Source organism: Aquarana catesbeiana, linkage group LG12, assembly GCF_042186555.1.
Source record: "Aquarana catesbeiana isolate 2022-GZ linkage group LG12, ASM4218655v1, whole genome shotgun sequence".
Classification (NCBI taxonomy): domain Eukaryota; kingdom Metazoa; phylum Chordata; class Amphibia; order Anura; family Ranidae; genus Aquarana; species Aquarana catesbeiana.
In genome coordinates this window covers 186,048,047-186,063,935 of record NC_133335.1, presented here as the reverse complement: position 1 = coordinate 186,063,935, position 15,889 = coordinate 186,048,047, and the positions used below count along the sequence as shown (strand labels likewise).

Genomic DNA, 15,889 nt, shown 5'->3' with positions numbered 1-15,889 from the left:
CCTGAGGGGTGTCTATAGTATGCCTGTAAAGTGACGCGTGTTTCCCGTGTTTAGAACAGTCCCTGCACCAAATGTCATTTTTAAAGGAAAAAATCTCATTTAAAACTGCTTGCGGGTTTAATGTAATGTCGGGTCCTGGCAATATGGATGAAAATCAGTGAGACAAACGGCATGGGTACCCCCCAGTCCATTACCAGGCCCTTTGGGTCTTGTATGGATATTAAGGGGAACCCCGCACCCAAATTAAAATAAGGAAAGGTGTGGGGCCACCAGGCCCTATATACTCTGAACAGCAGTATACAGGCTGTAGGTTTGTTGTTAAGTAGAATCTCTTTGTAATTTTGAACGGGTACATTTTTAACGTGTTTAGCTCCAGCCAAAAAATCTTTTTTAAGCTTTTTGGAAAACATAGGGAAGGGTTATCACCCCTGTGACATTTGTTTTGCTGTCTTTCCTCCTCTTCAGAAGATTTCACCTCACTTTTTGTCCCAATGGATTGGAAAGCATCAGTGGAAAGGAGAAATGTTTTTCCCATATTAACTCTTACAGGAGAGAATTTCCCTTCCTAGGGGTAGATTTATTCTCACTTCCTGTTGTCTCCTTCCGTTTGCAAGTAGGAGTCGTTTGTAAGTTAGTTGTTTGAAAGTAGGGTCCTGCCCTATATACTCAGCAGAAATTTGGGCCTTAGGTGTTGCTGTGGCCACAACACTGTAAGCCCTCACAGGGCTCTGCTGTGAAATATTAGATCAAGAATTCTAATTACATGCCCCTGTTGAACAGGAGCTGAAAAATTAGGCCTTAGGCACTGGTGCTGGTGCCACAACACTGCAACCCCTCACAGACACTCTAGTTGGAATGCAGGAACGAGCCCTGCTGCAAAGTATTGCATCAAAAATTGTAATTACACGCCCCTGTTAAACAAGGGCTGAAAAATTGGGCCTAAGGCACTGGTGCTGGTGCCACAACACTGCAACCCCTCACAGACACTCTAGTTGGAATGCAGGAACGAGCCCTGCTGCAAAGTATTACATCAAAAATCGTAATTACACGCCCCTGTTAAACAGGGGCTGAAAAATTGTGCCTTAGGCACTGGTGGTGGCACCCAGAACCAAAAATGTTCTTACAAGCTATCAGCGTGATGATTGAGGAGGAAGAGGATAATTACTCAGGGATAGTCACTCAGCATCAGCATAGTCAGTCTTTGAAGGGATCTGAGATTTCAAAAAAAATTATTCGGTTACATCAGCATCAGGTGCTTGGTAGCTGGTGGTGATCCAAGACTCATTCATTTTTATGAAGGTCAGTCGATCGACCGAGTCAGTGGACAGACGCACCCTGTGATCGGTTACCACGCCTCCAGCAGCACTGAATGTGCGTTCCGAAAGAACGCTGGATGCAGGACAGGCCAGTAGCTCAATTGCATACTGTGCAAGCTCTGGCCAGTGATCCTTCCTCAAGACCCAGAGGATTTTCGGTGGGAAAGGTGTCCAAGTCTGATCTTGCCCCTAGGTATTCCTGCACCATGTAAAACAGACGCTGGCGATGGTTGCTGGAACCGATCATACCTTGGGGCTGTGGACCAAAAAATTGTCTGAACGCATCGGTCAGACGGCCACCTTCTCCACCGCTCCTTCTTTGACTGACCGAAGCCTCAGCAACACGTTGTCCAGAAACAGGAGTTTGTAACCTCCCAGTCTCTGGGAACGCGTTGCACAGACCTTTCTGCAAGGCCTCCCGAAGATGTTTCATCCTCTGCTCCCTCTGTGATGGCAAGATAAGGTCCGCAACCTTACCCTTGTAACGTGGATCAAGGAGGGTTGCCAGCCAGTATTGGTCCTTCTCCTTGATACCACGAATACGAGGATCCTTACGCAGGCTTTGCAGGATCAGGGAGGCCATGCAGCGTAGGTTTGCTGAGGCATTCGGCCCGGAGTCTTCTGGGTCACTAAGGACGACATGGTCCGCAGCCACCTCCTCCCAGCCACGTACAAGTCCATGTGTTTCTTGGGACTGATCCCTTAAAGACTGCTGCTGATGCTGAGTGCCAGGCTCCACCTCCATACTGACACAATCTTCCTCCTCCTCCTCCTCCTCTTCCTCCTCGTCCTCTTCCTGAGTGATCAGCGGGCACGCAGGAACACTGTCTGGATAAAGGGGGCCTTGAGAGCTAAGGAAGTCCTCCTCTTCCTGCCTCTGTTCTGCCTCAAGTGCCCTGTCCATTATTCCACGCAGCGTGTGCTCCAACAGGTGGACAAGGGGGACAGTGTCACTGATGCATGCACTGTCACTGCTCACCATCCTCGTGGCCTCCTCAAATAGTGACAGGACAGTGCATGCATCCCTGATCATGGCCCACTGGCGTGGGGAAAAAAAAACAAGCTCCCCTGACCCTGTCCTGGTGCCATAGTCGCACAGGTACTCATTGATGGCCCTCTGCTGCGTGTGCAGCCGCTGCAGCATGGCCAACGTTGAGTTCCACCTGGTGGGCATGTCACAGATTAGGCGGTTCTTGGGCAGGTTAAACTCCTTTTGGAGGTCCGTCAGCCGAGCACTGGCATTATATGACCGGCGGAAATGCACACAGACTTTCCTGGCCTGCCTCAGGACATCCTGTAAGCCCGGGTACCTGCCCAAGAACCGCTGCACCACCAAGTTAAGGACGTGAGCCAAACAGGGCACATGGGTCATTTGTCCCTGTCGGAGGGCAGAGAGGAGGTTTGTGCCATTGTCGCAAACCACCATTCCTGCCTTAAGTTGGCGTAGCGTCAACCGCCTCTGAACCTGCCCCTGCAGAGCTGACAGAACCTCTGCCCCAGTGTGGCTCCTGTCCCCCAAGCACACCAGCTCAAGCACCGCATGGCATCTTTTGGCCTGCGTACTTGCGTAGCCCCTTGAACGACTACGGAGCACCGCTGGTTCCGAGGAAGAAGAAGAGGAGGGGGTGGAGGAGAGAGGTGTGTCACAATCATTAGCATTTTGGAGGCGTGGTGGCGGAACAACCTCCAACACTACTGCACCTTGTCCTGCATCCTTCCCAGCTGCCAGCAGAGTCACCCAATGCGCCGTGAAACTTAGGTAACGTCCCTGTCCATGCCTGCTGGACCATGAGTCAGCGGTAATATGCACCTTACCGCTGACCGCCCTGTCCAGCGAGGCATGGACATTGCCTTCCACATGCTGGTAGAGAGCCGGAATCGCCTTCCGTGAGAAAAAGTGGCGTTTGGGTACCTGCCACTGAGGAACCGCACATTCCACAAACTCACGGAAGGGGGCAGAGTCTACCAACTGAAAAGGCAGCAGTTGAAGTGCTAGCAATTTTGCCAAGCTAGCATTCAACCGTTGGGCATGTGGATGGCTGGGAGCAAACTTCTTTCGGCGGTGCAGCAGCTGGGGCAGGGAAATTTGCCTGGTACAATCTGACGTCGGTGTACCAAAATCAGATTGCCCACAAGTACGTGGCTGTGACACACCTAATTCTACACCTTCATTCCTCTCAGTGCAGGTCTCAGAGAGGACTGAAGGTCTAGTGGGGTTGGAAATCTCAGCTGATGAGGAGCAAGCAGAGGTCCTCTTTGTTCTTTGGTGTGGGTCTTTTAGATACGCTTGCCAACGAACTGCATGGCAGGTCAACATATGTCTGGTCAAGCATGTGGTACCCAAGCGGGAGATGTTTTGGCCACGCGAGATACGCTTGAGACATATGTTGCAAATAGCAGCGGTGCGATCTGATGCACTCGTCTCAAAAAAGGCCCACACCAAAGAACTTTTTGAATAACGCGCAGAGACTGCAGCGCCCTGCACATGTGGAGCTTTGGGGTGTGATGCAGTCAATGTGCTGCCCTTAGGCTGGCCCCTGGAGGGCATCCTGCCTCGTTGGTGATGTGCCGCCTCCTCCTCCTCCTCCTCTCTCCTATCAGGCACCCACGTTGAGTCAGTGACCTCATCATCCCCTCCCTCCTCATCACTGGAGCAAACCTGGCAGTATGCTGCAGCAGGGGGAGCATGACTGCCAGATTGCTGTCCTTCTTGGGCACCCCCTCTGTCCGTGCTCGTGTTACTGCCTTCATCGAGCTCAGTATCATCATCAGAGCCTTCCAAACGCTGGGCATCCTCCTGGAGCATGTACCCAACACTGTGGTCAAACAGTTCGAGGGACTCCTCAGGAGGACATGGTGGGGCTAGGGAAGGAGTCACTGATGACATTGAGCCGAGGGAAGAGGCCGCTGCTTTGCCAGACAAAGTACCCTGGGCATGGGTGAGAGAGGATGAGGAGGATGAGGACGGCTTGGTCATCCACTCGACCAAGTCTTCCGCATATTGCGGCTCAACATGGCCAGCTGCCGAAAAAAAGGCCAAGCGTGTCCCATGGCCACGTGCTGATGAGGATGCACCGTCTCCACGACCAGCACTAGACACAGAGCCTGCTTGCCCTCTCTTATTGGCTTGTGACTGTCTGCCTCTCCTTCTTGGCCTTCCAGACATACTAATGGCCTGTAGCTGCACTAAGCTGGGATATATATATATATATATATATATATATATATATATATATATATATATATACTGATACTGCAGCTAGCAAAATCAACTGCCTGCCTGTAGTATGAGAACACCACCAACCTTCTACAGGTAGCTTTAGCTGAACACTGTGAGGTGGACGCACCCCACTAACTTGTAGGTTTAGCAGAACACTGTGAGCAGGACGCACTGCACTAACTGTAAATAGTCTAGCTGCCTGACTGTGGTACTAATAGGATCAAAAGAACACCAGCAATTTTCTTCAGGTAGCTGTATTTACTGTAACAAGACAAGCCTGCCTGTCAGTAAGAAGATAACAGAAACGGATCTAGCTGAACACTGTGAGCAGGACGCACCCCACTAGCTTTTAGGTTTAGCTGAACACTGTGAGGTGGACGCACCCCACTAACTTGTAGGTTTAGCTGAACACTGTGAGCAGGACGCACCCCACTAACTTGTAGGTTTAGCAGAACACTGTGAGCAGGACGCACTGCACTAACTGTAAATAGTCTAGCTGTCTGACTGTGGTACTAATAGGATCAAAAGAACATCAGTAATTTTCTTTAAAATACTGTAACAAGACAAGCCTGCCTGTCAGTAAGAAGATAACAGGAACGGATCTAGCTGAACACTGTGAGCAGGACGCACCCCACTAGCTTGTAGGTTTAGCTGAACACTGTGAGGTGGACGCACCCCACTAACTTGTAGGTTTAGCTGAACACTGTGAGCAGGACGCACCCCACTAACTTGTAGGTTTAGCAGAACACTGTGAGCAGGACGCACTGCACTAACTGTAAATAGTCTAGCTGCCTGACTGTGGTACTAATAGGATCAAAAGAACACCAGCAATTTTCTTTAAAATACTGTAACAAGACAAGCCTGCCTGTCAGTAAGAAGATAACAGGAACGGATCTAGCTGAACACTGTGAGCAGGATGCACCCCACTAGCTTGTAGGTTTAGCTGAACACTGTGAGGTGGACGCACCCCACTAACTTGTAGGTTTAGCTGAACACTGTGAGCAGGACGCACCCCACTAACTTGTAGGTTTAGCAGAACACTGTGAGCAGGACGCACTGCACTAACTGTAAATATTCTAGCTGCCTGACTGTGGTACTAATAGGATCAAAAGAACACCAGCAATTTTCTTCAGGTAGCTGTATTTACTGTAACAAGACAAGCCTGCCTGTCAGTAAGAAGATAACAGAAACGGATCTAGCTGAACACTGTGAGCAGGACGCACCCCACTAGCTTTTAGGTTTAGCTGAACACTGTGAGGTGGACGCACCCCACTAACTTGTAGGTTTAGCTGAACACTGTGAGCAGGACGCACCCCACTAACTTGTAGGTTTAGCAGAACACTGTGAGCAGGACGCACTGCACTAACTGTAAATAGTCTAGCTGTCTGACTGTGGTACTAATAGGATCAAAAGAACATCAGTAATTTTCTTTAAAATACTGTAACAAGACAAGCCTGCCTGTCAGTAAGAAGATAACAGGAACGGATCTAGCTGAACACTGTGAGCAGGACGCACCCCACTAGCTTGTAGGTTTAGCTGAACACTGTGAGGTGGACGCACCCCACTAACTTGTAGGTTTAGCTGAACACTGTGAGCAGGACGCACCCCACTAACTTGTAGGTTTAGCAGAACACTGTGAGCAGGACGCACTGCACTAACTGTAAATAGTCTAGCTGCCTGACTGTGGTACTAATAGGATCAAAAGAACACCAGCAATTTTCTTTAAAATACTGTAACAAGACAAGCCTGCCTGTCAGTAAGAAGATAACAGGAACGGATCTAGCTGAACACTGTGAGCAGGATGCACCCCACTAGCTTGTAGGTTTAGCTGAACACTGTGAGGTGGACGCACCCCACTAACTTGTAGGTTTAGCTGAACACTGTGAGCAGGACGCACCCCACTAACTTGTAGGTTTAGCAGAACACTGTGAGCAGGACGCACTGCACTAACTGTAAATATTCTAGCTGCCTGACTGTGGTACTAATAGGATCAAAAGAACACCAGCAATTTTCTTCAGGTAGCTGTATTTACTGTAACAAGACAAGCCTGTCTGTCAGTAAGAAGATAACAGGAACGGATCTAGCTGAACACTGTGAGCAGGATGCACCCCACTAGCTTGTAGGTTTAGCTGAACACTGTGAGGTGGACGCACCCCACTAACTTGTAGGTTTAGCTGAACACTGTGAGCAGGACGCACCCCACTAACTTGTAGGTTTAGCAGAACACTGTGAGCAGGACGCACTGCACTAACTGTAAATAGTCTAGCTGCCTGACTGTGGTACTAATAGGATCAAAAGAACACCAGCAATTTTCTTCAGGTAGCTGTATTTACTGTAACAAGACAAGCCTGCCTGTCAGTAAGAAGATAACAGAAACGGATCTAGCTGAACACTGTGAGCAGGACGCACCCCACTAGCTTGTAGGTTTAGCTGAACACTGTGAGGTGGACGCACCCCACTAACTTGTAGGTTTAGCTGAACACTGTGAGCAGGACGCACCCCACTAACTTGTAGGTTTAGCAGAACACTGTGAGCAGGACGCACTGCACTAACTGTAAATAGTCTAGCTGTCTGACTGTGGTACTAATAGGATCAAAAGAACATCAGTAATTTTCTTTAAAATACTGTAACAAGACAAGCCTGCCTGTCAGTAAGAAGATAACAGGAACGGATCTAGCTGAACACTGTGAGCAGGACGCACCCCACTAGCTTGTAGGTTTAGCTGAACACTGTGAGGTGGACACACCCCACTAACTTGTAGGTTTAGCTGAACACTGTGAGCAGGACGCACCCCACTAACTTGTAGGTTTAGCAGAACACTGTGAGCAGGACGCACTGCACTAACTGTAAATAGTCTAGCTGCCTGACTGTGGTACTAATAGGATCAAAAGAACACCAGCAATTTTCTTTAAAATACTGTAACAAGACAAGCCTGCCTGTCAGTAAGAAGATAACAGGAACGGATCTAGCTGAACACTGTGAACAGGACGCACCCCACTAGCTTGTAGGTTTAGCTGAACACTGTGAGGTGGACGCACCCCACTAACTTGTAGGTTTAGCTGAACACTGTGAGCAGGACGCACCCCACTAACTTGTAGGTTTAGCAGAACACTGTGAGCAGGACGCACTGCACTAACTGTAAATAGTCTAGCTGCCTGACTGTGGTACTAATAGGATCAAAAGAACACCAGCAATTTTCTTCAGGTAGCTGTATTTACTGTAACAAGACAAGCCTGCCTGTCAGTAAGAAGATAACAGGAACGGATCTAGCTGAACACTGTGAGCAGGACGCACCCCACTAGCTTGTAGGTTTAGCTGAACACTGTGAGGTGGACGCACCCCACTAACTTGTAGGTTTAGCTGAACACTGTGAGCAGGACGCACCCCACTAACTTGTAGGTTTAGCAGAACACTGTGAGCAGGACGCACTGCACTAACTGTAAATAGTCTAGCTGCCTGACTGTGGTACTAATAGGATCAAAAGAACACCAGCAATTTTCTTCAGGTAGCTGTATTTACTGTAACAAGACAAGCCTGCCTGTCAGTAAGAAGATAACAGAAACGGATCTAGCTGAACACTGTGAGCAGGACGCACCCCACTAGCTTGTAGGTTTAGCTGAACACTGTGAGGTGGACGCACCCCACTAACTTGTAGGTTTAGCTGAACACTGTGAGCAGGACGCACCCCACTAACTTGTAGGTTTAGCAGAACACTGTGAGCAGGACGCACTGCACTAACTGTAAATAGTCTAGCTGCCTGACTGTGGTACTAATAGGATCAAAAGAACACCAGCAATTTTCTTCAGGTAGCTGTATTTACTGTAACAAGACAAGCCTGCCTGTCAGTAAGAAGATAACAGGAACGGATCTAGCTGAACACTGTGAGCAGGACGCACCCCACTAGCTTGTAGGTTTAGCTGAACACTGTGAGGTGGACGCACCCCACTAACTTGTAGGTTTAGCTGAACACTGTGAGTAGGACGCACCCCACTAACTTGTAGGTTTAGCAGAACACTGTGAGCAGGACGCACTGCACTAACTGTAAATAGTCTAGCTGCCTGACTGTGGTACTAATAGGATCAAAAGAACACCAGCAATTTTCTTCAGGTAGCTGTATTTACTGTAACAAGACAAGCCTGCCTGTCAGTAAGAAGATAACAGGAACGGATCTAGCTGAACACTGTGAGCAGGACGCACCCCACTAGCTTGTAGGTTTAGCTGAACACTGTGAGGTGGACACACCCCACTAACTTGTAGGTTTAGCTGAACACTGTGAGCAGGACACACCCCACTAACTTGTAGGTTTAGCAGAACACTGTGAGCAGGACGCACTGCACTAACTGTAAATAGTCTAGCTGCCTGACTGTGGTACTAATTGGATCAAAAGAACACCAGCAATTTTCTTTAAAATACTGTAACAAGACAAGCCTGCCTGTCAGTAAGAAGATAACAGGAACGGATCTAGCTGAACACTGTGAGCAGGACGCACCCCACTAGCTTGTAGGTTTAGCTGAACACTGTGAGGTGGACGCACCCCACTAACTTGTAGGTTTAGCTGAACACTGTGAGCAGGACGCACCCCACTAACTTGTAGGTTTAGCAGAACACTGTGAGCAGGATGCACTGCACTAACTGTAAATAGTCTAGCTGCCTGACTGTGGTACTAATAGGATCAAAAGAACACCAGCAATTTTCTTCAGGTAGCTGTATTTACTGTAACAAGACAAGCCTGCCTGTCAGTAAGAAGATAACAGGAACGGATCTAGCTGAACACTGTGAGCAGGACGCACCCCACTAGCTTGTAGGTTTAGCTGAACACTGTGAGGTGGACGCACCCCACTAACTTGTAGGTTTAGCTGAACACTGTGAGCAGGACGCACCCCACTAACTTGTAGGTTTAGCAGAACACTGTGAGCAGGACGCACTGCACTAACTGTAAATAGTCTAGCTGCCTGACTGTGGTACTAATAGGATCAAAAGAACACCAGCAATTTTCTTCAGGTAGCTGTATTTACTGTAACAAGACAAGCCTGCCTGTCAGTAAGAAGATAACAGAAACGGATCTAGCTGAACACTGTGAGCAGGACGCACCCCACTAGCTTGTAGGTTTAGCTGAACACTGTGAGGTGGACGCACCCCACTAACTTGTAGGTTTAGCTGAACACTGTGAGCAGGACGCACCCCACTAACTTGTAGGTTTAGCAGAACACTGTGAGCAGGACGCACTGCACTAACTGTAAATAGTCTAGCTGCCTGACTGTGGTACTAATAGGATCAAAAGAACACCAGCAATTTTCTTCAGGTAGCTGTATTTACTGTAACAAGACAAGCCTGCCTGTCAGTAAGAAGATAACAGAAACGGATCTAGCTGAACACTGTGAGCAGGACGCACCCCACTAGCTTGTAGGTTTAGCTGAACACTGTGAGGTGGACGCACCCCACTAACTTGTAGGTTTAGCTGAACACTGTGAGCAGGACGCACCCCACTTACTTGTAGGTTTAGCAGAACACTGTGGGCAGGACGCACTGCACTAACTGTAAATAGTCTAGCTGCCTGACTGTGGTACTAATAGGATCAAAAGAACACCAGCAATTTTCTTTAAAATACTGTAACAAGACAAGCCTGCCTGTCAGTAAGAAGATAACAGGAACGGATCTAGCTGAACACTGTGAGCAGGACGCACTGCACTAAATGTAAATAGTCTAGCTGCCTGACTGTGGTACTAATAGGATCAAAAGAACACCAGTAATTTTCTTCAAAATACTGTAACAAGACAAGCCTGCCTGTCAGTAGGAATATAACAGGAACGGATCTAGCTGAACACTGTGAGCAGGACGCACTGCACTAAATGTAAATAGTCTAGAAGATAACAGGAACGGATCTAGCTAAACTGAATACAGTGTATATATATATATATATGCAACACCTGGGATGCATATATATATACACAATACACTTTAAGTGCAGCTAACTGACTGACTGTCCTGCCTAATCTAGCTAACTCAAATGAAATGACACTGTCTCTCTCTCTCTCTAAGCCCACCGGAACACACTGCACAGGGCCGCCGTGCAGGCGGCCTTATATAGTGTGGGGCGTGTACTAAATCCCCTGAGCCATAATTGGCCAAAGCCTCCTTGGCTTTGGCCAATTATGGCTCTCTGTTAAGGCGGCGCTGTGATTGGCCAAGCATGCGGGTCATAGTGCATGCTTGGCCAATCATCAGCAAGCAATGCACTGCGATGCCGCAGTGAATTATGGGCCGTGACGTGCCACACGAATTTGGCGCGAACGGCCCATATCGTTCGCAATTCGGCGAACGATCGAACAGCCGATGTTCGAGTCGAACATGGGTTCGACTCGAACACGAAGCTCATCCCTAATGAACAGTGATAAGTCATATAAATAAATGAAAAATGGAAAGTCCAAATAAATGTGCGAGTGAGATAAACAATCCCAAATGATGCAAATATCACTGGGTCAAAATGATGGATGTCATAATGCTAATAGTTAAACGCACCGACACCTCATGTTTTCCGCCACCTGTGGCATAGTCAAACTCTTATCAAACTAAATGGACTCTTTGTGAAAAAAAAGAGTCAAATGCTTTTATGTGTTAGTCTGGGTCTCCTGCTCAAGATTAGAAGGCTCCACTTCAGGTTTTGCACCTCTCCGTTTTAGGCAATTTAAGCTCACCTGGAACACCCATAGTCAGTGCTCTGCAACCTGGGGAGTGAAGTAAGCATGCCTGGTGCAACAAAGGGTTAGTAAAGCAAAAACACTGTGGGAAGGTTGTCTAGCAGTAGGTTAGCTAGGATTGCCAAGGTGTAGGAAGAGCTGAGACATTGCTAGATTTTGTTGAAAATATATTTTTCTCTGAAGCACTGAGTGATAATGCAGTGTGAGTTTGTCCAGCTATTTGTCTGGGTAGTTGAAATTGGTGAGGGTGGACGGGGTCTGACATAGATGTGTACCTGTAAATTGCACAAATAAACTTGCCACTGTTTGCCAAGACACTATTAGCTGATACCTGTACCTAAAAAGGTTTCTCAACCCAAGGTGCATTATACTCCCAACTCACAGAATAGATTGATGTACAGTAGCTGAGTCTGATGTGGCAGACCAAATTTGTTGTGTGATAAAACAATTCTGCAGGGTCTTGAGGGTAAAAAAATAGGTTTATCATCCCCCTTTAAGGTGCTGTGTTTGTTCCACCTCCCCCCCCCCCCCCCCAAAAAAAAAAAATACTTTTATTTTCTTAACCTTAAAGCAGCACTGCATTATTTGTGATCCAATGTAGTCATTGTGTTGACTCTGTATTGCGCAACACATTCCAATGCACATGCTGTGAATGGTCCCTGATGGCTACTATTATGTTACATAGTAGGTGAGTTTGAAAAAAGACACCAGTCCAACTACATACATACCCTTCAAAAGGTGAATTTCTTGTAATGGCTCATTGTGAGAGCTAAATCTTAAATTATAAAGTGTAGACTTGTTCTGAAACTTACCTGGTTTATAGCATTACAACATTTTGGAGTGTGGCTCATATTTCCTCTTGACATTATTCAACGGAGGGCAAGAAGTAAAGTTCTAATTCTTTGAGGTATGTTTTTAGAATTCATCCAGAATCTTCAACTTTTACAGCTCTCTGGTTGCTCTTCTGGCCTGCCTCCTTCCTGTTGCCCAGTGGGTTCCCCCCTCCATAGTATATGGAAGACAACAGAAATGTGGGGGGCAAATGGGAGGGGGGGAAAAAAATGTACCCTGGTAGCTATTTGTAGCCTGGGTTTTTGGGGATACCAGAGTGCAGTGAGAACTGTTTAACATTCTAAAAAGTGCATTGGATGTTTTGCTTTTTAGCCTTACAGGTTCTACACCTGGACCTTCAACGAGCCTCAAATACTATTGCACATAGGACCAATGAGTTCATGACTGAAAAGCTTGTCGTAAGGAGAGGTGAGCCATTCAGCATGAAAGTCATGTTCAACAGGGCTGTGCAACCTGAAGACAACCTGAAATGGTGGACTCAGACAGGTAATGCATTTGGTGGTAGTCAATGCTATAAAAATTACAATATGCAAACAGATTAAAATCATTAACTATGACAGAAGGGCAGGGAAGTACAGTAGTCCTGCCTGCTTAAACTGTAAAGTGTGGGGTTATTCTACATTTTAGAGTTGTCATGAGAGAGATAAAAGCAAATCTTGTCTGGGGACAAATGTTCTGGTTACAAGTGCCTTAGATGGGAATTAAACATCATTTTGGGGAGATTTTTGCGTCCTGTATGTTCAAGACCAGAAGAAAATGGAACTCTCCCTAGCTGAATCCATACAGTAAAAAAAAAAAACCTGATGGTGTTTTTACTTTTCCCTATGTTATCAAGTCTTGGCTCTCGGCTATCCATGCACTGTAACGCCTAATCAAAACAAATTATAGAAGCTTTTTCTGAGCATAGTACAACCTCAAAGTATATAACTGAAATATATGGGGGGGGGGGGGGTTTATTTGGGAACTGCACTCTGTCTATTTTTATAATTGTCAAAATCCCAAAATGGTGCCCCCAGAAAAGAGGGTAATATTCCAATGGGGGCACTATTTCTGGGAATCCCCTTAATTTACAGGGGTTCCCCTCACTTCCTGTTTGGTTATAGGAGAGGAAGTAAAGGGAAATCTCTGCAATGAGACAGTTCCTGGGAGAAGACAGGGGGCTATAACACTCCCTTACTCTAGCCAAAATGGAGGGGGGGGGGGGGGGGGCGGCACAGTTTTGGGGAGATTTTTAATGCTGATGCAGCTTTCTCTGTTGATCTGCATAAGGGGATGAAGGGCAATCTTGGGTGGGGGAGGGAGAGAATTAAAGTATTCAGAAAAACAAGAATTGCACGCATAATCTTGGTGGGGTGTGCACCTTGGACTTTTGTCATTAAGATAATTTAGTATGCCTGGAAACTCTTCGTTCACTGTTATCAGCAGATATGGGAAAGCAAGGCTGCACACACAAACGTCCCATTCCTGCTGATTGCCTGCAGGGCTCTATGGAGAGACAATCCAAAAATGGGCTGGTAGCATGAGTCTCAGGCCCTTCCTTTGCAGTGCTCAGTGGTTTGTTATGATGTGTTTTGAGGGCATCTCCCTCAAGTCTGCTGGCAACTAGGGATGGGCCGAATGGACCCCCTGTTCGGACCAGAACTTACGAACATCGCAAAAATTCTGACCCATTAAAGTCAATGGGACCCGAATGCCAAATATCAAGTGCCCATTTTTAAGGCTTAAATGCAAGTAATTAGGCATACAATGGTTATAGGGGTCCTGCCCTGGGGGACATGGATCAACAAAGCTTGTGAAGTCATTTTTGAGAGAGAGATGCCCTTAGTCTAACTGTTAAGTGGCAGATCTGTACCATGCCTAGAATCTGCTGCAGCAATAATTGAATTTATAAAGCCAACAAAAATGTCATTTTCCTGCAAGCTGCCTTTATTTTGCTCAGCAGACAGTGTGTATGAGGCCACAATGTAGTGCACTGGGAACAAGATTAGAGGTTTTTTGTTTTGTTTTTTTGGATACATTCTGGTGTCTCTTTGGATAGAAGTAACAGGTGCAGAAAAATTACTCTTTACTATTCCCACCGTAACCCTATAGAGCATCTCGATGAAGGCAAGAATTTGCCTTGCTGTAAAAAATTGCAATGATATGCACCTGTCAAACAGGTGCAGAAAAATTACTCTTTGGGTGTTGGGGCCCCTTCCCACCGTAACCCTATATAGCTGCCCTTGAAGACAAAAAAATTTGCTATGATATGCACCTGTCAGAAAAATTTGGTCTTTGGGTGTTAATTGTGCCCATGAAACCTATACCAAAAACATTCTTCAACACCCTCAAAGCTAAGCGGCCTGCTGGCCCCCTTACAATGCCAAGGGAACATCCGCCTCTCCTTGTTCTCCCAGATGTTATTGGGAGAGGGCGGTGCTTATAAGCAAATGTAAAGAAGATGAAATCTGTACATAGATGCACTTTAATCAATGTAAAGAGGTGTTTGGTGCCCTTTAATTTGAGTAATCGCACTACAGACACACTCCACGGATACAATATACTGCAATATAATGTGCCAAACATACTGATGCACAAAACTGTATGGTGTTACAGTAACGCACGCAAAACCATGTCGTTAAACTGGCAGTAACGCAATCAGACGGTGTTCAACCGTCACTACACTGAAGCTATCTGAACTGTCTCTACTCTAGCTATATACTAATGTCAAGATTATTGACACGGTCTCACTACACTGAAACTATCTGAGCTGTCCCTACTCTTGCTGGACACTATGCAAAGCTGAATGATGGTCCTCACTACACTCACACTATCCTAGACTGACACTAAACTAATATTCTACACTGACAATTGAAGCAAAATAGCACTGTATAGTACACTAACTGAACAGAGCCCCGTTCTATCTCTCCACACCAAAATCACACTGAAAACGTCTGCCATTGAAAGAATACTTTTATACTGTGGGGTGGGAATGAGCCATGATTGAATAAAGTCAGGAAGACAGTGTCCAATCATGACTGACAGTGCTCTGTGCCCTGCTTGGCTGACGCTTTTACTGCTTCAGCCAATCAGGGCTTGCAATGCATTATTCAATGCCCCAATGCATTGTGGTTGGTTCGGGAGGCCCGAACAAACCGTTGAATGACCCGTTTGTTCGGATGTTTGCTGAATGTCCAAACAATGACAGTTCGGCCCGAACTAATGCTCGGGCCAAACTGTTCGCCCATCGCTACTGGCAACTCAACTCCAATGCAAAGTGTGTGGGGTGTGTGGTTTTTTTTTTTTTTTTTTTTTTCATATATTTACTCCAAATGAATAAGGTATAGTTTAATAAAGAATATTAAGTGTACAATAACTTCAACATCTACCAACAGAATTACTGTTATCTTGTAATTAACAGGCCTCCCAAGCTCCAAAATAATACTTGGCTCCAGCAATGAAAAATCTTGGCATGCTACCTCCAAAACCAACATTGACCACTCCATGGTAATCACTATCAAGTCACCGGCTGATGCAGCTATTGGACGTTACCTTCTGGGTTTTCTGAGCAAGAGTGGACAGAGTGATGTATTCCACAGCTGTGGGGCATACATGCTACTTTTCAACCCCTGGTGTGTAGGTATGTGCAAAATGCATACATCTAGTTAATCTCTATACTAAAATATGTAATTGTTCCCTGGGTTATTTATGTAGCTGTTCCATCTTCTATGCTAACCATTTGACAGGGTAAGGGAACAGTGGCAGGTTGTAAGAGGGAGGAAGCGGCAGAGCATCAGAATCTAAGTCGCACAACCAAAATTTCA

General features: G+C 46.5%; 1 pseudogene; it reads left to right on the top strand.

Moving 5' to 3' along the window:
- The window catches only part of LOC141113381 (protein-glutamine gamma-glutamyltransferase E-like), a 68,901-nt pseudogene that overhangs the window by 18,377 nt on the left and 34,635 nt on the right, over nucleotides 1-15,889 (top strand).